Source organism: Ranitomeya imitator, chromosome 1, assembly GCF_032444005.1.
Source record: "Ranitomeya imitator isolate aRanImi1 chromosome 1, aRanImi1.pri, whole genome shotgun sequence".
NCBI classification, from domain to species: domain Eukaryota; kingdom Metazoa; phylum Chordata; class Amphibia; order Anura; family Dendrobatidae; genus Ranitomeya; species Ranitomeya imitator.
In genome coordinates, this window is record NC_091282.1 from 245,185,525 (window position 1) to 245,212,749 (window position 27,225).

Consider the following 27,225-nt stretch of genomic DNA (forward strand, 5'->3'; position numbering starts at 1 on the left):
CCCCCCTTTGTCACCCCCATAGGTAGGGATAATAAAAAAATGAAGAATTTTTTTTTTTTCCCCACTAAGGTTAGAATAGGGTTAGGGTTTCAATATGTGCACACGTATTCTGGTCCTCTGCGGATTTTTCCGCTGTGGATTTCATAAATCCGCAGTGCTAAACCGCTGCGGATTTATGGCAGATTTACCACGGTTTTTCTGCACATTTCACTGCAGTTTTACAACTGCGATTTTCTATTGGAGCAGTTGTAAAACCGCTGCGGAATCCGCAGAAAGAAGTGACATGCTGCGGAATGTAAACCGCTGCGTTTCCGTGCAGTTTTTCTGCAGCATGTGTACAGCGATTTTTGTTTCCCATAGGTTTACATTGAACTGTAAACTCATGGGAAACTGCTGCGGATCCGCAGCGTTTTCCGCAGCGTGTGCACATACCTTTAGAATTAAGCTATGTGCACACGATGCGGATTTGGCTGCGGATCCGCAGCGGATTGGCCGCTGCGGATTCGCAGCAGTGTTCCATCAGGTTTACAGTACCAAGTAAACCTATGGAAAACCAAATCCGCTGTGCCCATGGTGCGGAAAATACAGCGCGGAAACGCTGCGTTGTATTTTCCGCAGCACGTCAATTCTTTGTGCGGATTCCGCAGCGTTTTACACCTGTTCCTCAATAGGAATCGGCAGGTGAAATCCGCACAAAAAACACTGGAAATCCGCGGTAAATCCGCAGGTAAAACGCAGTGCCTTTTACCTGCAGATTTTTCAAAAATGGTGCTGAAAAATCTCACACGAATCCGCAACGTGGGCACATAGCCTTAGGGTTAGGGTTGGAATTAGGGTTGTGATTAGGGTTATGGCTACAGTTGGGATTAGGGTTAGGGGTGTATTGGGGTTAGTGTTGGAGGTAGAATTGAGGGGTTTCCACTGTTTAGGCACATCAGGGGTCTCCAAACGCAACATGGCGCCACCATTGATTCCAGCCAATCTTGTATTCAAAAAGTCAAATGGTGCTCCCTCACTTCCGAGCCCCGACGTGCGCCCAAACAGTGGTTTACCCCCACATATGGGGTACCAGCATACTCAGGACAAACTGCGCAACAATTATTGGGGTCCAATTTCTCCTGTTACCCTTGTGAAAATAAAAAATTGCGGGCTAAAACATCATTTTTGAGGAAAGAAAAATGATTTTTTATTTTCACGGCTCTGCGTTGTAAACGTCTGTGAAGCACTTGGGGGTTCAAAGTGCTCACCACATATCTAGATAAGTTCCTTGGGGGGTCTAGTTTCTAAAACGGGGTCACTTGTGGGGGGTTTCTACTGTTTAGGCACACCAGGGGCTCTGCAAACGCAACGTGACGCCCGCAGACCATTCCATCAAAGTCTGCATTTCAAAAGTCACTACTTCCCTTCTGAGCCCCAACGGGTGCCCAAACAGTGGTTTACCCCCACACATGGGGTATCAACGTACTCAGGAGAAACTGGACAACAAATACTGGGGTCAAATTTCTCCTGTTACCCTTGGTAAAATTAAAAAATTCTGGGCTAAATAATTATTTTTGAGGAAAGAAAACATATTTATTATTTTCACGGCTCTGCGTTATAAACTTCTGTGAAGCACTTTGGGGGTTCAAAGTGCTCACCACACATCTAGATAAGTTCCTTTCGGGGTCTAGTTTCCAAAATGGGGTCAATTATGGGGGGTTTCTACTGTTTAGCCACATCAGGGTCTCTGCAAACGCAACGTGATGCCCGCAGAGCATTCCATCAAAGTCTGCATTTCAAAATGTCACTACTTCACTTCCGAGCCCCGACGTGTGCCCAAACAGTGGTTTACCCCCACATATGGGGTATCAGCGTACTCAGGAGAAACTGGACAACAACTTTTGGGGTCAAATTTCTCCTGTTACCCTTGGGAAAATAAAAAACTGCAGGCTAAAAGATCATTTTTGAGAAAATATATATATTTTTTTCATGGCTCTGCGTTATAAACTTCTGTGAAGCACTTGGGGGTTCAAAGTCCTCACCACACATCTAGATTAGTTCCTTTGGGGGTCTAGTTTCCAAAATGGGGTTATTTGTGGGGGATCTCCAATGTTTAGGCACACAGGGGCTCTCCAAACGTGACATGGTGTCCGCTAATGATTGGAGCTAATTTTCCATTTAAAAAGCCAAATGGCGTGCCTTCCCTTCCGAGCCCTGCCGTGCGCCCAAACAGTGGTTTACCCCCACATATGGGGTATCAGCGTACTCAAGACAAACTGGACAACAACATTTGGGGTCCAATTTCTCCTATTACCCTTGGCAAAATAGGAAATTCCAGGCTAAAAAATCATTTTTGAGGAAAGAAAAATTATTTTTTATTTTCATGGCTCTGCGTTATAAACTTCTGTGAAGCACCTGGGGGTTTAAAGTGCTCAATATGCATCTAGATAAGTTTCTTGGGGGGTCTAGTTTCCAAAATGGGGTCACTTGTGGGGGAGCTCCAATGTTTAGGCACACAGGGGCTCTCCAAACGCGACATGGTGTCCTCTAACGATGGAGATAATTTTTCATTCAAAAAGTCAAATGGCGCTCCTTCCCTTCCGAGCCTTACCATGTGCCCAAACAGTGGTTTACCCCCACATGTGAGGTATCGGTGTACTCAGGAGAAATTGCCCAACAAATTTTAGGATCCATTTTATCCTGTTGCCCATGTGAAAATGAAAAAATTGAGGCTGAAAGAATTTTTTTGTGAAAAAAAGTACTTTTTCATTTTTACGGATAAATTTGTGAAGCACCTGGGGGTTCAAAGTGCTCACTATGCATCTAGATAAGTTCCTTTGGGCATCTAGTTTCCAAAATGGGGTCACTTGTGGGGGAGCTCCAATTTTTAGGCACACGGGGGCTCTCCAAACGTGACATGGTGTCCGCTAAAGAGAGGAGCCAATTTTTCATTCAAAAAGTCAAATGGCGCTCCTTCCCTTCCAAGCCCTGCCGTGCGCCCAAACAGTGGTTTACCCCCACATATGAGGTATCAGCGTACTCAGGACAAATTGTACAACAACTTTCGTGGTTCAGTTTCTCCTTTTACCATTGGGAAAATAAAAAAATTGTTGCTAAAAGATAATTTTTGTGACTAAAAAGTTAAATGTTCATTTTTTCCTTCCATGTTGCTTCTGCTGCTGTGAAGCACCTGAAGGGTTAATAAACTTCTTGAATGTGGTTTTGAGCACCTTGAGGGGTGCATTTTTTAGAATGGTATCACTTTTGGGTATTTTCAGCCATATAGACCCCTCAAACTGACTTCAAATGTGAGGTGGTCCCTAAAAAAAATGGTTTTGTAAATATCATTGTAAAAATGAGAAATTGCTGGTCAAATTTTAACCCTTATAACTTCCTAGCAAAAAAAAATTTTGATTCCAAAATTGTGCTGATGCAAAGTAGACATGTGGGAAATGTTATTTATTAACTATTTTGTGTCACATAACTCTCTGGTTTAACAGAATCAAAATTCAAAATGTGAAAATTGCGAAATTTTCGCCAAATTTCCGTTTTTATCACAAATAAACGCAGAATTTATTGACCTAAATTTACCACTAACATGAAGCCCAATATGTCACGAAAAAACAATCTCAGAACCGCTAGGATCCGTTGAAGCGTTCCTGAGTTATTACCTCATAAAGGGACACTGGTCAGAATTGCAAAAAACGGCCAGGTCATTAAGGTCAAAATAGGCTGGGTCATGAAGGGGTTAATCAAATGAGTTGCCAAATTAATTTAAAATATAGTCCAGACATTGACAAGGTTCGAAAAAAAGATTTTTATTTGAAATAATAATTTTCTCCTTCAAACTTTGCCTTCATCAAAAAATGCTCCCTTTGCAGCAATTACAGCATTGCAGACATTTGGCATTCCAGCAGTTAATTTGCTGAGGTAATCTGGAGAAATGTCACCCCATGCTTCCAGAAGCCCCTCCCACAAGTTGGTTTGACTTGATGGGCACTCTTTGCATACCATGCTGTCAAGCTGCTCCCACAACAGCTCAATGGGGTTGAGATCCGGTGACTGCGCTGACAGATGGCGTCAGGTACTCTTCCAGCATCTTTTCAGTTGTTTTTCTGTGTGATCCAAACACCTCAAACATGGATTCGTCTGTCCTTAACACTTTTTTCCAATCTTCCTCTGTCCAATGTCTGTGTTCTTTTGCCCATATTAATCTTTTCCCTTTATTAGCCAGTCTCAGATATGGCTTTTTCTTTGCCACTCTGCCCTGAAGGCCAGCATCCCGGAGTCATCTCTTCACTGTAGATGTTGACACTGTTAATATTTAATGAAGCTGCCAGTTGAGGACCTGTGAGGCGTCGATTTCTCAAACTACAGACTCTAATGTACTTGTCTTGTTGCTCACTTGTGCAGCGGGGCCTCACACTTCTCTTTCTACTCTGGTTAGAGCCTGTTTGTGCTCCCCTCTGAAGGGAGTAGTACACACAGTTCTAGGAAATCTTCAGTTTCTTGGCAATTTCTCACATGGAATAGCCTTCATTACTTAAGAACAAGAATAGACTGTAGAGTTTCACATGAAAGTTCTTTTTTTCTGGCCATTTTGAGAGTTTAATGGAACCAACAAATGTAATGCTCCAGATTCTCAACTAGCACAAAGGAAGGTCAGGTTTATAGGCTCTCTAATCAGCCAAACTGTTTTCAGCTGGGCTAACAAACTTGCACAAGGGTTTTCAAGGGTATTCTAACCATCCATTAGCCTTCTTACACAGTTAGCAAACACAAAGTACAATAAGAACACTGGACTGATGGTTGTTGGAAATGGGCTTCTATACACCTATGAAGATATTGCATTACAAACCAGACGTTTGCAGCTAGTATAGTCATTTACCACATTAACAATGTATTTCTGAATTGCTGCGCCCCAGGGTCCTGGTCGTCGCAGTGGTATTGCTTTCCTCTCGAGCAGAGTGATGCTACGTTTGGAGGCAAAGAAGGATAACTGCATCCAAGTACCACAAACATGCAACACATTTCACACTCCAGGCCACCAGGGGGAGCTCTTGCTCCTATTTATTAGGTCACTCCTCACATTGGTAAAACTGGTCGCCTGTAGGGTAAGTTAGTTAGTTGCTAGCTGAGCTCCAGTCAGTTAGTTGGTCCCTGGCAGGGGTGGGATCCTGTCAGAGAACGAAGGAGAAGGACACGGAGCTGTGCATGCCCTCAGAGCTGAAGCTCCTAGAAAGAGACATCGAAGGCAGAACTATATTGCAGCGAGCGTGCAAGGAAGTCATAGCAAAGGAGAGGATACCAGAAGGGGACCAGCCCTACACAGGCTGCCTCCTTCTGAGGCGCAGAATTCCGGTAGCCGGAACACCGAGGGAGTAACGACCTTTATGCCTTACTCCAGAGACCAGCAGGACAGCTAATTTCGCGTTACCTGTCCGCCCTACACCCAGGAGGCACGGTGGCACCCGTTAGAAGCTGGGGCATGATAGAGTCCCTATAAACCGCCTCAAGCCACAAGTCACATGGGTTTGTCCTATCCTATATGGGGGACAGAGAGAAAGACATTGTTTCTGTGAGGACGTTATGTGAAGCCTTAGGCAGTAAGGAACTACAACACTGCAGCGCAAGGGAAGGCTACTGATTTCCACCTGGACAAGGGGAATCTGGACTTGCCTCCAAACCGGCCGGACTCTGCCTACCCTGTGATCTGGTGCCCTGGACTGTGGATGCTGAAGTCTTCAGTAAAGGTAAAGAGAGGGGCTGGTAGTGTCCTGTATGAGAGGGGCTGGTAGTGTCCTGTATGAGAGGGGCTGGTAGTGTACATTATGAGCGGGGCTGGTAGTGCCCTGTATCAGAGGGGCTGGTAGTGTCCTGTATTAGAGCGGCTGGTAGTGTCCTGTATGAGTGGGGCTGGTAGTGTACTATATGAGTGGGGATGGTAGTGTCGTGTATGAGCGGGGATGGTAGTGTCCTGAATGAGGGGGACTGGTAGTGTACTATATGAGTGGTGTATGAGCGGGGCTGGTAGTGCCCTGTATCAGAGCGGCTGGTAGTGTCCTGTATGAGAGGGGATGGTAGCGGGCTGTATAAGTGGGTCTGGTAGTGTCCTGAATGAGTGGGGATGGTAGTGTCCTGTATCAGAGGGGCTGGTAGTGTCCTGTATGAGAGGTGCTGGTAGCGGGCTGTATAAGTGGGTCTGGTAGTGTCCTGAATGAGTGGGGATGGTAGTGTCCTGTATGAGAGGGGCTGGTAATGTCCTGTATGAGTGGGGATGGTAGTGTCCTGTATGAGCGGGGCTGGCAGTGTACTGTATGAGTGGGGCTGGTAAAGTCCTGTATGAGCGGGGATGGCAGTGTTCTGTATTAGAGGGGCTAGTAGTGTCCTGCGTGAGGGGGGCTGGAAGTGTTCTGTATGAGGGAGGCTGGCAGTGTCATGTAAGAGGGGATAGTAGTGTCCTGTATGAGAGGGGCTGGCAATGTCCTGTAGATGGAGGATGGTCAAGTTCTGTATGAGAGGGGCTGGTAGTGTCCTGTGTGAGCTGGGCTGGAAATGTCCTGTATGAGTGAGGCTGGTAGTGTCCGATATGAGCACAGCTGGTAATGTCCTGTATGAGCGGGGCTGGTAGTGTCCTGTTTGAGAGGGGCTGGTAGTGTCCTGTATGAGGGGGGATGGCAATGTCCTGTAGTATTAGTGGGGCTGGCTGTGTCCTGTATTATGAGTGGGGCTGGCTGTGGCCTGTAGTATTAGTGGGGCTGGCTATGGCCTGCTGTAGTATGAGTGGGGCTGGCTGTGTCCTGTAGTATGAGTGGGGCTGGCTGTGTCCTGTAGTATTAGTGGGGCTGGCTATGGCCTGCTGTAGTATGAGTGGGGCTGGCTATGGCCTGTAGTATTAGTGGGGCTGGCTATGTCCTGTAGTATGAGTGGGGCTGGCTGTGACCTGTAGTATGAGTGGGGCTGGCTGTGTCCTGTAGTATTAGTGGGGCTGGCTATGGCCTGTAGTATGAGTGGGGCTGGCTATGTCCTGCAGTATGAGTGGGGCTGGCTGTGTCCTGTAGTATGAGTGGGGCTGGCTATGGCCTGTAGTATGAGTGGGGCTGGCTATAGCCTGTAGTATGAGTGGGGCTGGCTATGGCCTGTAGTATGAGTGGGGCTGGCTATGGCCTGTAGTATGAGTGGGGCTGGCTATGTCCTGTAGTATGAGTGGGGCTGGCTATGTCCTGTAGTATCAGTGGGGCTGGCTATGGCCTGTAGTATGAGTGGGGCTGGCTATGTCCTGTAGTATCAGTGGGGCTGGCTATGTCCTGTAGTATGAGTGGGGCTGGCTGTGTCCTGTAGTATGAGTGGGGCTGGCTATGGCCTGTAGTATGAGTGGGGCTGGCTATAGCCTGTAGTATGAGTGGGGCTGGCTATGGCCTGTAGTATTAGTGGGGCTGGCTATGGCCTGTAGTATGAGTGGGGCTGGCTATGGCCTGTAGTATGAGTAGGGCTGGCTATGGCCTGTAGTATGAGTGGGGCTGGCTATGTCCTGTAGTATGAGTGGGGCTGGCTATGTCCTGTAGTATCAGTGGGGCTGGCTATGGCCTGTAGTATGAGTGGGGCTGGCTATGTCCTGTAGTATCAGTGGGGCTGGCTATGTCCTGTAGTATCAGTGGGGCTGGCTGTGTCCTGTAGTATCAGTGGGGCTGGCTATGGCCTGTAGTATCAGTGGGGCTGGCTATGGCCTGTAGTACGAGTGGGGCTGGCTATGGCCTGTAGTATGAGTGGGGCTGGCTATGGCCTGTAGTAGATTCAAGATTCAAGATTCAAAGAAGCTTTATTGGCAGGACCAAATACACATCAGTTTTGCCAAAGCAAGTGTATAGAGGCAATAGGGATAGGGACTGAGGGGATGTTGGGTAGGAGCTGTGGGGGGAGGTGGATGGGGCAGATCCAGGTTGGGGGCTATAGTCCATGGCATAGGGGAGGTGGATGGGGCAGATCCAGGTTGGGGGCTATAGTCCATGGCATAGGGGAGGTGGATGGGGCAGGTTCAGGTTGGGGGCTATAGTCCATGGCATAGGGGAGGTGGATGGGGCAGGTCCATTGTGGGGGCTATAGTCCATGGCATAGGGGAGGTGGATGGGGCAGGTTCAGGTTGGGGGCTATAGTCCATGGCATAGGGGAGGTGGATGGGGCAGGTCCATTGTGGGGGCTATAGTCCATGGCATAGGGGAGGTGGATGGGGCAGATCCATTGTGGGGGCTATAGTCCATGGCATCATAGTTCTCTTTCTCGCAGTCTATGGCATTCGCTCACATACCGCGCTGCTATCTCCACCGCTCTCTCTTCTTCTCCCAGCAAGATATATGTTTTCTCTTCCTCCTTCATGGTGATGAAGTCTGGGAAGAGATGTGAGAGTCTCCTGAAGTGAGTGTCCCTCACTGCTGAGTATTTGGAGCAGTGTAGCAGGAAGTGGGTTTCGTCCTCTATGGCCTCCTGGTAGTATCAGTGGGGCTGGCTATGGCCTGTAGTATGAGTGGGGCTGGCTATGTCCTGTAGTATGAGTGGGGCTGGCTATGTCCTGTAGTATCAGTGGGGCTGGCTATGGCCTGTAGTATGAGTGGGGCTGGCTATGTCCTGTAGTATCAGTGGGGCTGGCTATGTCCTGTAGTATCAGTGGGGCTGGCTGTGTCCTCTAGTATCAGTGGGGCTGGCTATGGCCTGTAGTATCAGTGGGGCTGGCTATGGCCTGTAGTACGAGTGGGGCTGGCTATGGCCTGTAGTATCAGTGGGGCTGGCTATGGCCTGTAGTATGAGTGGGGCTGGCTATGGCCTGTAGTACGAGTGGGGCTGGCTATGGCCTGTAGTATCAGTGGGGCTGGCTATGGCCTGTAGTACGAGTGGGGCTGGCTATGGCCTGTAGTATCAGTGGGGCTGGCTATGGCCTGTAGTATCAGTGGGGCTGGCTATGGCCTGTAGTACGAGTGGGGCTGGCTGTGTCCTGTAGTATCAGTGGGGCTGGCTATGGCCTGTAGTATCAGTGGGGCTGGCTATGGCCTGTAGTATCAGTGGGGCTGGCTATGGCCTGTAGTACGAGTGGGGCTGGCTATGGCCTGTAGTATCAGTGGGGCTGGCTATGGCCTGTAGTATCAGTGGGGCTGGCTATGGCCTGTAGCATCAGTGGGGCTGGCTATGGCCTGTAGTATGAGTGGGGCTGGCTTTGTCCCTGCTCCTCCCTCTCCTGGTCAGAGTCGCTTTCAGTTTACCTCAGGCTGGCGGCCAGTGCACCTCTCCATCTCCTGCACATCCCCGCAGTCAGTACAGTGCGCTCTGTGTCCTGTCACTGTGCAGTGGAGGAGGAGCAGTGCAGTGTGAAGCAGCCCACGATCTGCACATTCCAGTGCACGCCTGCTGCCAGTGCCTGCTGCCTGCAGTGTGGGCTCTGGTGACAGCTCTGCTCTGGTGACCCGGCTGCTTCCTCGCCTCCACATGCAGAGGACACTGCAGGACAGATAGAGGAGCCCAGTCCTTGTGCCGCTGCCTTTACATAACTCCTCATTCTCAGCATGGGAAGCGCGGCTCGTGCAGCCACCAGCGGGGATCCGGCAGCGACAACTCCCTGATCTCTCTGGGATCTACTTCGGATTGTGACCTGGGATCTGGTGACCCTAATCCTCCATTGCACTGTGAGCGGGCTGACATGCTCGGAGTCCCGCAGCCTGCCCGTGTCTGATCGCACAGGGTGGCTGCTACTTGGCTCGTCCGTGGAAAGTTATGGCTTGAGACAACATGGGGGATCGGAAGAAAAAAGGATTCTGCAGGTAACGCGGGCGACCACAGTGTAACTGCACACATAGGAGGAGTGCGGCAAACTGCGGCCTGTCACCACCTACATGTTTATAAGTGGTCCGCAGTCCGTGGGAAACTACAACTCCCAGCATGCTGCACACTACTAGGACCTAGTGGGAGTTCTAGGCTTCCCTGCAGCAAAGCTGTCATGGGGAGACAGCCATACAGTGCACATAAATACCCCTGCCATATCTGCGGGGGGCTGACATTATTTACAAGGTGCTAGATGTGTGCACATCGCTACAGCCTGTGCTCGCCTCATTATAGAGGAGGGAGGGCTGACTGGTGAGGGATTTGTGCTGGCAGCCGCCCGCATGGCCCTGTGTGGTGACACCATAATAGAGTGTCATAATAACATGCACATGGCCTGACCTCCATAGGTGTCGTCATGTGTAGCGGGCACATAATGGCCGTTCTCAGGTGCACCGGTCCCCACAGACATGTAACGCCGAGGTGTCACCTCAGGGAGACTGATGCCTGGTGGGCGCCGTGCAATGTCCCAATGACAACCCTGAGGTGATTTCTTGTATCCTGTTTGTTGTATACCCTTATAACATACAGTATATACCCCTATACAATGCTGTATACATATATATTTACCCCTATGCAATGCAGTATACATATACATACCCCTATGCAATGCTGTATACATATATATACCCCTATACAATACAATGTACATGTATATACCCCTATGCAATGCAGTATACATATACCCCTATACAATGCTGTATTCATATATATACCCCTATACAATGCTGTATACATATATATTTACCCCTATACAATGTCCATGTATATACCCCTATACAATGCTGTATTCATATATATACCCCTATACAATGCTGTACACATATACCCCTATACAATGCTGTATTCATATATATACCCCTATACAATGCTGTACACATATACCCCTATACAATGCTGTATTCATATATATACCCCTATACAATGCTGTATACATATATATTTACCCCTATACAATGTCCATGTATATACCCCTATACAATGCTGTATTCATATATATACCCCTATACAATGCTGTACACATATACCCCTATACAATGCTGTATTCATATATATACCCCTATACAATGCTGTATACATATATATTTACCCCTATGCAATGCAGTATACATATACATACCCCTATGCAATGCTGTATACATATATATACCCCTATACAATACAATGTACATGTATATACCCCTATGCAATGCAGTATACATATACCCCTATACAATGCTGTATTCATATATATACCCCTATACAATGCTGTATACATATATATTTACCCCTATACAATGTCCATGTATATACCCCTATACAATGCTGTATTCATATATATACCCCTATACAATGCTGTACACATATACCCCTATACAATGCTGTATTCATATATATACCCCTATACAATGCTGTATACATATATATTTACCCCTATACAATGTCCATGTATATACCCCTATACAATGCTGTATTCATATATATACCCCTATACAATGCTGTACACATATACCCCTATACAATGCTGTATTCATATATATACCCCTATACAATGTCCATGTATATACCCCTATACAATGCTGTATTCATATATATACCCCTATACAATGCTGTACACATATACCCCTATACAATGCTGTATTCATATATATACCCCTATACAATGCTGTATACATATATATTTACCCCTATGCAATGCAGTATACATATACATACCCCTATGCAATGCTGTATACATATATATACCCCTATACAATACAATGTACATGTATATACCCCTATGCAATGCAGTATACATATACCCCTATACAATGCTGTATTCATATATATACCCCTATACAATGCTGTATACATATATATTTACCCCTATACAATGTCCATGTATATACCCCTATACAATGCTGTATTCATATATATACCCCTATACAATGCTGTATACATATATATTTACCCCTATACAATGTCCATGTATATACCCCTATACAATGCTGTATTCATATATATACCCCTATACAATGCTGTACACATATACCCCTATACAATGCTGTATTCATATATATACCCCTATACAATGCTGTATACATATATATTTACCCCTATACAATGTCCATGTATATACCCCTATACAATGCTGTATTCATATATATAGCCCTATACAATGCTGTATACATATATATACCCCTATACAATACAATGTACATGTATATACCCCTATGCAATGCAGTATACATATACCCCTATACAATGCTGTATTCATATATATACCCCTATACAATGCTGTATACATATATATTTACCCCATACAATGTTCATGTATATACCCCTATACAATGCTGTATTCATATATATACACCCCTATACAATGCTGTATACATATACCCCTATACAATGCTGTATTCATATATATACCCCTATACAATGCTGTATACATATATATTTACCCCTATACAATGTCCATGTATATACCACTATACAATGCTGTATTCATATATATACCCCTATACAATGCTGTATACATATACCCCTATACAATGCTGTATTCATATATATATACCCCTATACAATGCTGTATACATATATACCCCTATACAATGTCCATGTATATACCCCTATGCAATATACATGTATATACCCCTATACAATGCTGTATACATATATATTTACCCCTATACAATGTCCATGTATATACCCCTATACAATGCTGTATTCATATATATACACCTATACAATGCTGTATTCATATATATACACCTATACAATGCTGTATTCATATATATACACCTATACAATGCTGTATACATATATATATACACCCCTATACAATGCTGTATACATATATTTATACTGCTATACAATGCTGTATACATATATACCCCTATACAATGCTGTATACATATATATATATATATATATATATATATATACCCCTATACAATGCTGTATACATATATACATATACCCCTATACAATGCTGTGTATATAAATAGATACCCATATTCAATGCAGTATAAATATATACCCCTATGCAATGCAGTGCACATGTATATACCCCTATGCAATATGGTATACATATATATACCCTATACAATGCTGTATACATATATATACCCCTATACAGTACAATGTACAATGTATATACCCCTATGCAATGCAATATACATATACCCCTATACAATACTGTATGCATATATACCCATATACAATGTATACATATACCCCTATACAATTCTGTATATACAGTATATATACATTTAAACAATGCACTGTACACGTATATATACCCCTATACAATATGGTATACATATGTGTACCCCTATACAATGCAGTATATATACATACCCCTATACAATGCAGTGCACATGTATATACCCCTATGCAATATGGTATACATATATATACTTCTTGTATCCTGTTTGTTGTATACCCTTATAACATACAGTATATACCCCTATACAATGCAGTATACATGTATATGCCCCTATACAATGCAGTATACATGTATATACCCCTATACAATATGTTATGCATGTATATACCCCTATACAATGCAGTATACATGTATTACATGTATATACCCCTATACAATGCAATATACATGTATATGCCCCTATACAATGTTGTATACATATATATACCGCTATACAATGCAGTATACAGTCATGGCCAAAAGTATTCACACCCCTGCAATTCTGTCAGATAATACTCAGCTTCTTCCTGAAAATGATTGCAATCACAAATTCTTTGGTATTATTATCTTCATTTAATTTGTCTTAAATGAAAAAGCACAAAAGAGAATGAAGCAAAAAGCAAAACATTGATCAATTCACACAAAACTCCAAAAATGGGCCAGACAAAAGTATTGGCACCCTTAGGCCAGGATCACACATGCGAGAAACACGTCCGTGTCTCGCATGTGAAATCCAAGCTCTGGCGCCAGCACTCCAGAGCGGAGCGTGCGGCTCCATGTGTTGCTATGCAGCCGCACGCTCCGCTCCACAGTGCCGGCGCCAGAGCTTGGATTTCACATGCGAGACACGGACGTGTTTCTTGCATGTGTGATCCCGGCCTTAGGCTACGTTCAGACTAGCGTTGTGCTAGTGTGCGTCGGGTTAGCGTCGGGCGACGCACGCGTCATGCGCCCCTATGTTTAACATGGGGGACGCATGCGTTTTTGTTTGTTGCGTTTTGCAACAAATGCGTCTTTTTTGCCGCAAGCGTCGGACCAAGAAAACGCAACAAGTTGCATTTTTCTTGCGTCCGATTTTCGGCAAAAAACGACGCACGCGTCGCAAAACGCAGCGTTTTTGCGTGTGTTTTGCCGCGTTTTTGCGTGCGTTGTGCGTTGCGTCGCCGGCGCACAACGCTAGTCTGAACGTAGCCTTAGCCTAATACTTGGTTGCACAACCTTTAGCCAAAATAACTGCGACCAACCGCTTCCGGTAACCATCAATGAGTTTCTTACAATGCTCTGCTGGAATTTTAGACCATTCTTCTTTGGCAAACTGCTCCAGGTCCCTGATATTTGAAGGATGCCTTCTCCAAACTGCCATTTTTAGATCTCTCCACAGGTGTGAAATGGGATTCAGGTCTGGACTCATTCCTGGCCACCTTAGAAGTCTCCAGTGCTTTCTCTCAAACCATTTTCTAGTGCTTTTTGAAGTGTGTTTTGGGTCATTGTCCTGCTGGAAGACCCATGACCTCTGAGGGAGACCCAGCTTTCTCACACTGGGCCCTACATTATGCTGAAACATTTGTTGGTAGTCTTCAGACTTCATAATGCCATGCACACGGTCAAGCAGTCCAGTGCCAGAGGCACCAAAGCAACGCCAAAACATCAGGGAACCTCCGCCATGTTTGACTGTAGGGATCGTGTTCTTTTCTTTGAATGCCTCTTTGGCATTTCACAGCTTGAACTTGTTTGAATGTTAGTCGAGGTTCTTTATCCAACATCCGCACAATCTTGCGTTGAAATCTCTTGTCAATTTTTCTTTTCCGTCCACATCTAGGGAGGTTAGCCACAGTGCCATGGGCTTTAAACTTCTTGATGACACTGCGCACGGTAGACACAGGAACATTCAGGTCTTTGGAGATGGACTTGTAGCCTTGAGATTGCTCATGCTTCCTCACAATTTGGTTTCTCAAGTCCTCAGACAGTTCTTTGGTCTTCTTTCTTTTCTCCATGCTCAATGTGGTACACACAAGGTCAGAGGTTGAGTCAGCTTTAATCCATGTCAACTGGCTGCAAGTGTGATATAGTTATTGCCAACACCTGTTAGGTGCCACAGGTAAGTTACAGGTGCTGTTAATTACACAAATTAGAGAAGCATCACATGATTTTTCAAAGGGTGCCAATACCTTTGTCCACCCCCTTTTTTATGTTTGGTGTGATATTATATCCAATTTGGCTTTAGGACAATTCTTTTTGTGTTTTTTTCATTTAAGACAAATTAAATGAAGATAATAATACCAAATAATTTGTGTTTGCAATCATTTTCAGGAAGAAACTGAGTATCATCTGACAGAATTGCAGGGGTGTGAATACTTTTGGCCATGACTGTACATGTTTATACTCCTATACAATGCAGTATGCATGTATATACCCCTATACAATGCGGTATTATTATTTATTATTATAGCGCCATTTATTCCATGGCGCTTTACATGTGAGGAGGGGTATACATAATAAAAACAAGTACAATAATCTTGAACAATACAAGTCACAGCTGGTACAGGAGGAGAGAGGACCCTGCCCGCGAAGGCTCACAATCTACATGTATATACCCCTATACAATACGTTAGGCATGTATATGCCCCTATACAATGCAGTATACATGTATATACCCCTATACAATATGTTATGCATGTATATGCCCCTATACAATGCAGTATACATGTATATACCCCTATACAATACGTTATGCATGTATATACCCTATACAATGCGGTATACATGTATACCCAGACACATGACTGTCAGAGTCAGGAAGCTCATGGTAACCGGATGTATGGAGGTAAATTTATGTATGGACTCCGGTTGTGTTACCCGTTTGTCACTACGGAAGCACCGTCAGGTTTTGCAGAATTTTTCGGCCCTTCACAATCTTAAGTCAGTCCTACTATAATAGGAAATAGCCGGAAAGCCAATCCAGAGAGACAATAAGTGTGCACATAGTAGTACGGCAAGTCAGAGTCCATGTGTTCATGTCCTGTGTATAGGGGCGCTCTGCACTGTTTCCCTTCTCTGCATTTATAATAGCCCAATTGCATTGCCATTTGGAAATATTCTGGATTATGTTTTATTTTTTTTCCCAAAGTTAATTATTAAAATGATTTTCTGTGTAGTGGAACAGTAAATAAATGACTGATAATATATACCAATGGCACTGCAAAAAGGCAAAGTGTTTTTTACTTGATAGTGTATCGGACAATTTGCATATATGCTTTAAAGTGTATCTTCATAATGTAACCCCATATTACAATTACAGTAAATCTACATCAGACTGTGGGACGTAACTTTACATTTATTTTATTTGTTTTGCATCAGGGCCACTTAGCAGTATTTTATATCAGTATTTGTAAGCCAAAACCAGAATTGGGGCCAAATACAGAGGAGGTCTAATCTCTCCGTACGAGGTATATATATCCAAATGGTGGATAGTGGCACATCTAGTGGCATATACATGGTGGTGGCACATATATTGGCATACACATGGTGGTGGCACACATATATTGGCATACACATGGTGGTGGCACACATATATTGGCATACACATGGTGGTGGCACATGTATTGGCATACACATGGTGGTGGCACATGTATTGGCATACACATGGTGGTGGCACACATATTGGCATACACATGGTGGTGGCAGTGGCACATATATTGGCATACACATGATGGTGGCACACATACAGTACAGACCAAAAGTTTGGACACACCTCATTTAAAGATTTTTCTGTATTTTCATGATTATGAAAATTGTACATTCACACTGAAGGCATCAAAACTACCACAGCATCTTGCAGCGGCATGCCATTCCATCCGGTTTGCGTTTAGTTGGACCATCATTTATTTTTCAACAGGACAATGACCCCAAACACACCTCCTGGCTGTGTAAGGGCTATTTGACCAAGAAGGAGAGTGATGGGGTGTTACGCCAGAATACCTGGCCTCCATAGTAACCAGACCTGAACCCAATCAAGATGGTTTGGGGTGAGCTGGACCGCAGAGTGAAGGCAAAAGGGCCAACAAGTGCTAAGCATCTCTGGGAACTCCTTCAAGATTGTTGGAAGACCATTCCCGGTGACTACCTCTTGAAGCTCATCAAGAGAATGCCAAGAGTGTGCAAAGCAGTCATCAAAGCAAAAGGTGGCTAATTTGAATAACCTAGAATATAAAACATAATTTCAGTTGTTTCACACATTTTTGTTAAGTATATAATTCCACGTGTTAATTCATAGTTTTGATGCCTTCAGTGTGAATGTACAATTTTCATAGTCATGAAAATACAGAAAAATCTTTAAATGAGAAGGTGTGTCCAAACTTTTGGTCTGTACTATATATTGGCATACACATGGTAGTGGCACACAGATATTGGCATACACATGGTGGTGGCACATACACAGATTCGCATTCCTGAATAATATAAGGCCTCATTCAGGCCTCAGTGACTCACGTATGACTTCTGCCCGTGTTTTCCACAAGTAGAACATATCTAATTGTAGTCTATGGTGCTGTTCACATGTCCATGTTTTTTTGCAGGCCGAGTAGTTCAGAAAAAAAAGAGACATGGGCAGGAGAAGCTTTGCAATTTATTTATGCATACTGATGGCAAAAACTGATACGCTGACCAAACTGATAAAAATTGGATCAAAAATACTGATGAAACTCATACCTTTTTTGCATAGCACAAAAACAAAAAATCACTGACATCTGAATGAGGCCTTATAATCTACTTCTGATTTTATCTTACAAGTACTGGAGCAAGATAATGACCTTGTGAACGTAGCCTAATCGTATCTTTCTGACTTTAAAATATGTTCTAAAATTGTTGCCGTGCCTGCTCCTGTCAGGGATGCACAGTATTGTGAATGTAGCTCTGCAGCACTCTGTAAGTCAGGATTAGTAATTCTGCCTACATGCTTTCTTTCTGGAGATCACATTTAGGCCAAACGTGATCCGATATACAGTATATAACAATTCCATCCATGACTATTACGGCTGTTGAATTTAGGTCCAGAGACCCCATGGTCCGTACATGGAAGATGGTTCTTAGACATCTGAATTCTGCCTTAGATCCAGCTGTAGAACAGTGAACGAGATTGACTTGTGTCATAAGCTGCTTAGTGCAAAGAATAAGGGTTTTGGCAGCTATATGACAAGTGAATTGTTAACAGGATGCAAACATGTAAAAATGTTTCTTTTATGTTAGATCGTATCTCTGTAAGGAAGCCAGTCACAAACAGACACACCATTAATGTGATCTGAGGGATTTCCCCAATACCTCCCTAGCAAGGGTACACAAAACCTCAGAGTCATCTATTTGGAGAAAAGCATTTATTTGTATATCATATTTTGGGGCTGAAATGTTTATGTGTAAATTTCTGATTTATTGGAGAAAACAGAGCTTAATATATAAAATAGAAAAGGGCACCATATGCTGGGACCTAGTGGTGTGAAAAGATGCAGTTCTCATTATCACGGATTTGCAATAAGTCAGATGTGTTTTTTGTAGGGGATCCATGGCAGAAATCTGGGCGACAAGTCCCATTCATTAGCAGGACAAGTAAGCACGGGGTCCTTTTCTGTGTTGCATCTGCCACAATTCCCATGCTCACTCTTTCACGTGGGTCCATTTTTCTGTAGAACATATAAAAATCTCTCAAATCGCCTCAAAGCATGCGTGTAGGGTTACAAAACCCTAGATGTGGAATCTTAGCCGATCTTAATATTTTGGCCCTGCTCGCGAGCGCTTACCAGCTACATAGTTTTAGCGTCACACCGCATGTACGTTGCAATGTCTTATTTCTTATTTTTAAGTTTAACTATTTAGAAATGAATGGGTTAACAGCATTACATTTCCTGACTACAAGGGAGCACTGCTGGGCTTCATACACAGTTTGGAATGTGAACACCTTTCTAGAAAGAGGGGGAATCAATTTGCAACCACTTTTATACTGAAATACAGCAAAACATCCTGTTACCTGTAGCTTTATCCACACCATCAGGGCTGGGCCATGACATCACATTATAGGATTTTGCTCATAAAATATTGGGTCTTTGGGACTGGGCTTATTGTTCAAGCCAAAAAAAAACATAATATTTAAGAAGAATAAGTTGTAAGACATTTCTGGGAAAACTTTGGGGGGGTAACTCACAGTATCCTCACACTGGTTTTAATGTGCCGCACAGTATATAATCATATCCTTGGGGATACCTTGACGGAAGGTATTTCAGTAAAGGATATTTACCTTAAACTCTACAGTACAGTAGTGTTTTACAATGTGTTTATTACGTAACACTTAAGGCCCCTTCACATTAAGCGACGCTGCAGCGATACCGACAACAATCCGGATCGCTGCAGCGTCGCTGTTTGGTCGCTGGAGAGCTGTCACACAGACCGCTCTCCAGCGACCAACGATGCCGGTAACCAGGGTAAACATCGGGTAACTAAGCGCAGGGCCACGCTTAGTAACCCGGTGTTTACCCTGGTTACCATGCTAAAAGTAAAAAAAAACAAACACTAGATACTTACCTACCGCCGTCTGTCCTCCAGCGCTGTGCTCTGCTTCTCTGCACTCCTCCTGTACTGGCTGTGAGCCGGAAAGCAGAGCGGTGACGTCACCGCTCTGCTTTCCGGCTCACAGCCAGTACAGGAGGAGTGCAGAGCACAGCGCTGGAGGACGGACGGCTGTAGGTAAGTATCTAGTGTTTTTTTTTTTTTTACTTTTAGCATGGTAACCAGGGTAAACATCGGGTTACTAAGCGCGGCCCTGCGCTTAGTTACCCGATGTTTACCCTGGTTACCAGTGAAGACATCGCTGGATCGGTGTCACACACGCCGATCCAGCGATGTCAGCAGGAGTCCAGCGACGAAATAAAGTTCTGGACTTTATTCAGCGACCAACGATCTCCCAGCAGGGGCCTGATCGTTGGTCGCTGTCACACATAACGATTTCATTAACGATATCGTTGCTACGTCACAAATAGCAACGATATCGTTAACAATATCGTTATGTGTGAAGGTACCTTTAGAATTGTCGAGGTATTTGACTTTCACACCTTTGTTTGCGTGAATTCCATACGGTATTAATATGTAGAGGACAGAGGGCTAATAGTAGCCCTGCAGGGTCAGTCTGCACGGAGTTCTGTGAACATGAAGGCCCCCAGCTGGGATGTGTATTCTTAAACAGTAGGAGACTCTCCAAATAAAACTACCGTGTATACTGAAATGTAATTTTCAACCATTCTTCTGATTGTAATTTTTCCTTTATTTCACTTTGCACGATTATGGTTGCATGTGTACGTCAGTACGGTGACCTGATTTACAGCGGCCACATAGACATAAGAACTGTAAGGGCCATGCTCAATGGCCTGTACTGATATATTACCTTTAATCATGACCATTTGCAGTATTGCTATCCCCTTGATTTGCATTTCATTACAGCAATTGAAATTGTGTGGCAAGGATGTACATATTCTGTACTGGCTATTGGTTTCATTTATAAGGTTATTTCCAGGATTTAACCTTATGTATCATATACAGTAGATGATATTATTACTTAAGTGTGAATATTAACCAGTAATTTAGCCCCTACACAATAGATAGCTGTCAGGCAAGCCATCATTCTTCGTCCAGCAGCTATCTCTCCCTGTATTCTCTACAAGTGAGCTGCTGGCAGACTCCTCTGGCGGCGGCATATCTCGTTGAGAACAAATGGGTCGTCAGTCCGAAATCAGACATGCCGGATCCTTTTCCCACCCAAGATCATCTGCTTGGGAAAAGTTTGGAGACCGCCATATACATAGGCAGTCATTATTGGTGGCTTCAACCGGCATTAGCCTAATGTGTATGGCGGCCATATGTGATAATTAGGTTATTCTCATAGATGCTGCTGAAAGCTGCACAAACTGGGCACGTTTATTAAAAAAAAAAAATAAGCCCCCCCCCCAAAAAAAACAAAACAAAACAAAATCGCAATTAATTTTCATCCATCTCTAATAATGGTGCAATTTAGGCTTCTGTAAACAGAATGACATCATCTGAAAATCAGACACCTCCAAAACCCACGCGAGGGGGAAGTTTGATTAACCCTGGTACAGGCATTTGTCACTGATCTATTTTATGCCGTGTAAGATTGTCACTAAATTGACAGTTTCACTTTCACAAAAACCACAGTGATTGATTTTATGCCTCAGATATGAGTGTGCAAACAGCAACATGTTTACATTGACAACGGCCGTGTAGCGAACTTCATGTTCTTCCCTAGAACATATCCATATCAAGCTGAAACAGTGTACTCTGACAGTGACACTCGCCCAGAGCGGAAATTACTCCACAGAACTGACCTTCTGCAGATCTCAGGAAGCTGGATCCTGCTCTGAGAAAAGCCCTGGTACATTGGCAGTCTATTGGAGAGTAGCATTCAGAGGAAAGCGAGTCTGTGGAATGGACATTCATTGCCATTGCATAATAGCAGAGTGATCAATGCAATTGTATTTTTCATGTTTGATTTATTCTTCATGCTGTGCCTCTATTCTGTATCTAAATATATAAGGAGACAGCTAAATACAGAATAACCTCTAATATCACAAAAGTTCTCTTTACACATTTGGCTCCAGAAAAATTGTGCCATTGTATTATAATACGCGTGGTGAATATCTGTGCCCTGTTTATTACTGCCCTGCACCATTTCTCCATCGAGTACTGACAGCGTTGGGCCAGAGTTGTGACTCTGATATGTTTAATGAGAGCAGTTTGCCTTTTTACCTTTGCAATTTCATTTTTGGCACCAAATACTGATGTCCTATATAGTCCTAAAATAAAGTCATGTAAACTTCAAATGGCCTCCAGATAATGAAATCAGCATTGTTTTTGCAGTAAGTGCATTGTAGGACTGTATATGGGAAGACTAAGGATGCAACAGCCATAATCATGTTTGGATGGAGGTATCACCTGTCCTTTAATAACTGGGTCCTAACGCTTTCTCAATGGTTGATTCCTCCAGGACATGAAGTAATAACAAATACCTGCACAATAGGAAATTCACATGTAGAGCATAAATGATCAAAATGAAGGTAATGTAGTACCAGTATCTCCAGCCCCTGAGTGCAAGACAAACGTCTGTCCTGTAAAGCTTCCTGTAGGCCTCTGGAATGCTAGCATTCTGCAATGAGCCTGGGAGACTTCACTAATCATAACATTATGACATTTCCAGTATCTGGTTTTTGTTTAGCTGGAGGACTCAGTTCTTTACATCTCAACATACTCCCAACAAATCAAGCTAAAGATAAAATAGTTCTGTCTGAGTGGAATTTACTTCCTTTCAATGGAGCATGGGTATTGTGCCGGAGTATGGATGGCATCGCCTGTAATATTTTTGTGTACTTTTACATGCGCACACACACATACTTTATTTTCCTAATTTCAGGTATGAAAAAAAGACACAAGTCCGTCATGTAACCTAACATGTTGATTGTAAAGGAAGGCAAAAAACCCATGAGGTAGATGCTAATTTCGCAAGAAATTATTCCTTCCAGATTCCAAGGATGGCAATCAGAATAGTTTGCTGGATCAATGTCCCATCACAGATTTTAGTACCCGTAATCTGTAATATTATGTTTTTCAAGAATGTCATCCAGGCCCTCCTTGACCTTTTGTGAAACAACCATTGCTACAAAGAGTTATATGCTGCTCTTACAGAAAATAATCTGCATTTGTGATTATGATTAAACCTTCTTTCCTCTAGACTAGAGGATGATGAGGATGACCCTGAGTCACTATGGCTGGTGTAGGTGTAAAGAGATCATTACAAAGATATGCTGTACATTGTAATAAGATTGCTCCAAAGCTTACATTTTTCTCTAACTGAATAAACCCAAGTTTGATAACCTGTCTTGGTATTACAGTTCACCCATTCCCTACTATCCGTGGTCGCTCTTCTCTGCACCCGCTCTAGTTTATCCTTCTTATACACCCACGCCCAATATTGTAGACAGTATTCTAAGAGTGGCCACACAAGTGAAAATAATATTCTTGTCATGAACATCTATGCTTCTTTAAATTCATCCCACGATTTTAATTGCATTGGCAGTACCTGCCTGACACTGACAAAGACCAGGTTTGTTGTTCACCAGTACATCTGAGTCTATTTCAGTGACAGTTTTATCATTTAGTACATAAATGTACATTTTATGTTCTCGGCCCAAGTTCATGAGCTTACATTGATCTATATTAAACGTCAATTGACTATTCTCCACCCAAGCTTCTGTAATATAAAATTATCCTCCCCTGTGTTGATTATCTTGCAGAGTTTAGTACCATCTCCAAATAAAAAAAGGGGTGAGTAGAGCTTACCACGCTAGAAACAGTATTCATTCCGGTTGGAGTTCACTGCAGGGTGCCGATCCTGCTGGTGAAAGCAACAATAATGAAGAGTAGGATATGACTAAGGGCGCTCTTTGTGTCAGAAATGCGTCGAGTGTTGCTTTTAACTATTTTTTATGGTTTCCTAATAAAATAAGGTTTTTTTTTTTTTTTATTACTTGGATGGTCATGCTGGATTGGAATAACCTCACCCTCCCCTTCCACTCCTCAGTACCATCTCCAAATATTAAAATTCTACTCTACATGCCCTCAGCCACGTCAGTAATAAATATATTAAAAAGATGAGGGCCCAATACTGACCCCTATGGAATCCCACTATCATCTATGACTCAGAGTGTGCTCCATTAATAACCACCTACTTTTTTTCTACCAGTGAGCTTTTTGTTAATACAATTACACATTTTGTTTTTTTCTAGCCCCATTGTTTTCATTTTATGTGGCACTATATCAAACACCTTTGAAAAGTACAGATAGACAACATCCACTGCCATACCCTGATCCAGTCCTTTTAGAAGCTGATCAAATTAGTTTGAGAGGACCGATCTCTCATTAACCCATGTTGATAGTGCTTTTGGGGGTGACGCCAGTCACTACTCACAGACAGGCCTTGAGGCAGAGAAGCCAGGCGTTCCAGCTTCAGTACCAAGAGGGTATGTAGTAAACTAAAGGAAAAGACAAAGACGTAAGTCAGCTCACCATCCAGGGTCAGAATGCCAGAGAGATAGCGAATCTAAGCAAAGGGGCAAAACAAATGGGTAGTCAGAACACGGTTAAAAGGTCAGGCAGTAGGAGATCAGAACTCACAGCACAGGATACAGGCAAACACACACCAGAGAGCAGAAGCTTTGTCTGATAGGGATCTGGGTCAGACAGTTCACTTAAATAGCAGGACAATTACTAAGAACAGAGAGCACCTGGAGAAATCTCTGCATCGCCCAGTCTCAGATTGGTCAACTGAGACTTCAATCAAAGCACCAACATCTCAGCAGGCCCCAGCACTGGATAGGATGACAGCGCTGTGCATCACTGAGTCCCAAACACACTGGGCAGAGGAATCATGACAATGAGGTTATTTGTATTGCGATACTCCAGGATAGCAACTTTTAAATAAAACTCTCAAGGATTTTAACCATAGTCAAGGTTAAACTTAGTGGCCTATAGTTTCCAAGCATAGTGTTTGTCTCCCTTTTGAATATTAGCATCAAATTGTCTTAATTTCTGAAGAACATGCCATCCAGATCCAGGTATTTTGTCTATTTTAATGTTTTTGAAACAAGGTCATACTTCTGGCTGAGTTAAGCAGGTGACAATGTTTTTTTCTTGTGTAAATACTGTAGAGAAGAAGACGTTTAACCCATTAATGACCGCCAATATGCCTTTTAACTGACCTGAGATATAAGAGAATAGCCTCCCCATACAGGTGACAATGGAGCAGCTGTCTACTATAGCTGACAATTTGCTTTATCAGCCACGATCAGTGCTGGCACTGTCCAAATCTGTTTAACCCCTTAGATGCTGCTTTCAATAGTGACTACATCATATAAATGTTAACAGAGCTTGGGAGCTTCCTCTTTATCCCAATTGGTGCCCTCAGATTATGATTGTGTGGTCCTGATGTTTGCCATGGCAATTCATGACCAAATAGCGGCCTTAGAGTCTGACGGCTGTAGTAATCTGTTCAGAAATTAGCGGCATTTATGTGGTAAAAATACAAATTTTCATTTCTGTCATGCTACTTTGCATTAATTCCTGAAAAGCACCTGAAGGGTTAATAAACTTCCTGACAGCAGTTTTCAATATGTTATGGGGTGCTGTTTTTAAAATGGTATCACTTTTGGGGGTTTTCCCAATATATAGGACCCCTATACGCACTTCAAACATGGATAGGTTCCTAAAAAAAATTTTTTTTTATACATTTCCTTGACAAATTCCTGCTACGTTTTTTTAAACCTCCTAAAATGCTAACAAAATAAAAGAACATTTTATAAATGGTGCTGATGTAAAGCAGCCATGAGGGAAGTGTTATTTATTAATGTCTTGCTGTGGTATGACTCTCTGGATTAAAGGGATAATCACTCAAAGTTTGAAAATTGCTAATTTTTAAAAAAAATTCTCATTTCTGATATTTATTATAAATAAACACAAAACATATCGACCTAAATTTATCATTATCGTAAAGTATAATGTGTCACGAAAAAACAAACTCAAAATCACTGGGATTTGTTGAAGCGTTCCAGAGTTATTACCACATAAATTGACAGTGGTCAGATTTCAAAAATTTGACTCCGTCACTAAGGGGTTAATAGATCCACTTTTACTTTATTCTCTTCCACCATTTCACCCAAATAATTTTTGAAGGGCCCAACACTATAACTTTTGAGTCTCTTTCTGTTTATGCAGTTGAAGAATATTTCTGGATTATTCTTACTTTCTTAGGCAATGAGCCTTCCTGTCTCAGTCTTTGATGTTTTTATTTGCTTTTCACACAGTTTATTTTTCTCTAATTATTTAGTGACTGGTCATGTTAATTCTGTTTTTGTCATTTATTGGGCCCTTTACAGTTCTGTTTAGGCACAGTGGTTTTCTCCTCCCTTGTTTTTAAGCACCATGTACACCCATCAAATGATTATATCCTATGTAAATTTGCTATAAACCTTGCCATAAATTTGGTTGGATTATTTCTTAATCTCATTATGTCATCTTCAAATAGGTTATCTTACAAATGCAATTTATGGACTAATGGACATAGCTGAGCACATTAGACTATGAATGGAATTTGCACGCTCGACAAACAGTGGATTTGAGAACGTCAGGTCTTCTTAGGCCGTCTTCACACTAGAGAGTTTTACGGACGTATGAGAGGTGCAGAAAATACGGATTGCACACGGTACAATGATTCTCTATCGCCCAGCTCCTATCTGCCGTATGTTACTGATCCGTATTATACGGTCTTCTACGGCCGTAGAAAATCGCAGCATGCAGCGTTTGTCAGCGTATTGCGCAAAAAAAATCGCCAATGAAAGTCTATGGGGGCGAGAAAAATACGGATTACACATGGACCAACAGTGTGACTTGCGAGAAATACGCAGCGGTGTTCTATAGAAAAGCCGGAAATTCAGTGCGGTGTACAGTAAAATCACACTGACAGGTTAGAATAGAATAGCTAAAATCAATGTCTACACATAGTATAGGGGTGTGTATATATATATATATATATATATATATATATATATATATATATATATATATATATATATATATATATATATATATATATATATATATATAGTCAGTGAGACACATATATGTATATATATTAATATATCAAACAGCGCTAGATAGGAAAAGCCGGCAATTGAATTACCGGCTTTTATGCTATCTCCTTCTAAGACCTGACATGATATGAGACATGGTTTACATATCCATTATTAATCCAATAGTACGAAATGGTTAATAAAACACACACACACACATTATTACAAAGCATTTTAATGAAATAAAGACACAGGGTGTTTTTAATATTTTATTATACTCTTAATCCACCTGAAGATCCTTGTCACCTGGAACAAAGTTAAAAAAACCAATAACAATATTCCATACCTTCCGTCATTCAGTCTTGTCCTGCGCTGTAAATCCATCTGAAGGGGATAAATCATTTTACACCCAGGAGCTCTGCTAATGCAGCTGTAAAAACCCAGAGAATGAATGGAATGCAGGGGAATGACCTGTAGTTACCTTGAGTCGCGGTGATGCGCCCTCTGCTGGATATCAACATATGAACTCGAGCGTGGGAAAAT

At 42.8% G+C, this 27,225-nt stretch overlaps 1 protein-coding gene and 1 long non-coding RNA gene across 4 annotated transcripts in view; one reads left to right on the forward strand and one right to left on the reverse strand.

Annotated features, from left to right (window-relative positions):
• The window catches only part of LOC138666726 (uncharacterized), a 45,786-nt gene extending 36,478 nt beyond the window's left edge, over nucleotides 1–9,308 (reverse strand). The window contains exon 1 of one of the 2 annotated variants that reach the window (XR_011318574.1): nucleotides 9,231–9,304. This is a non-coding gene — a long non-coding RNA (uncharacterized lncRNA). Of the gene's footprint in view, nucleotides 1–9,230 lie in introns of both variants that reach the window. The other variant, XR_011318575.1, reaches the window with a different exon arrangement.
• Nucleotides 9,309–9,359: 51 nt separating this feature from the next.
• SH2B3 (SH2B adaptor protein 3) overlaps nucleotides 9,360–27,225 on the forward strand; it is a 247,833-nt gene continuing 229,967 nt past the window's right edge. Inside the window, exon 1 of one of the 2 annotated variants that reach the window (XM_069754906.1) lies at nucleotides 9,360–9,785. The gene's annotated coding sequence lies outside the window, so the exon portion shown is untranslated. The remainder of the gene's footprint in view (nucleotides 9,786–27,225) is intronic. The other variant, XM_069754900.1, reaches the window with a different exon arrangement.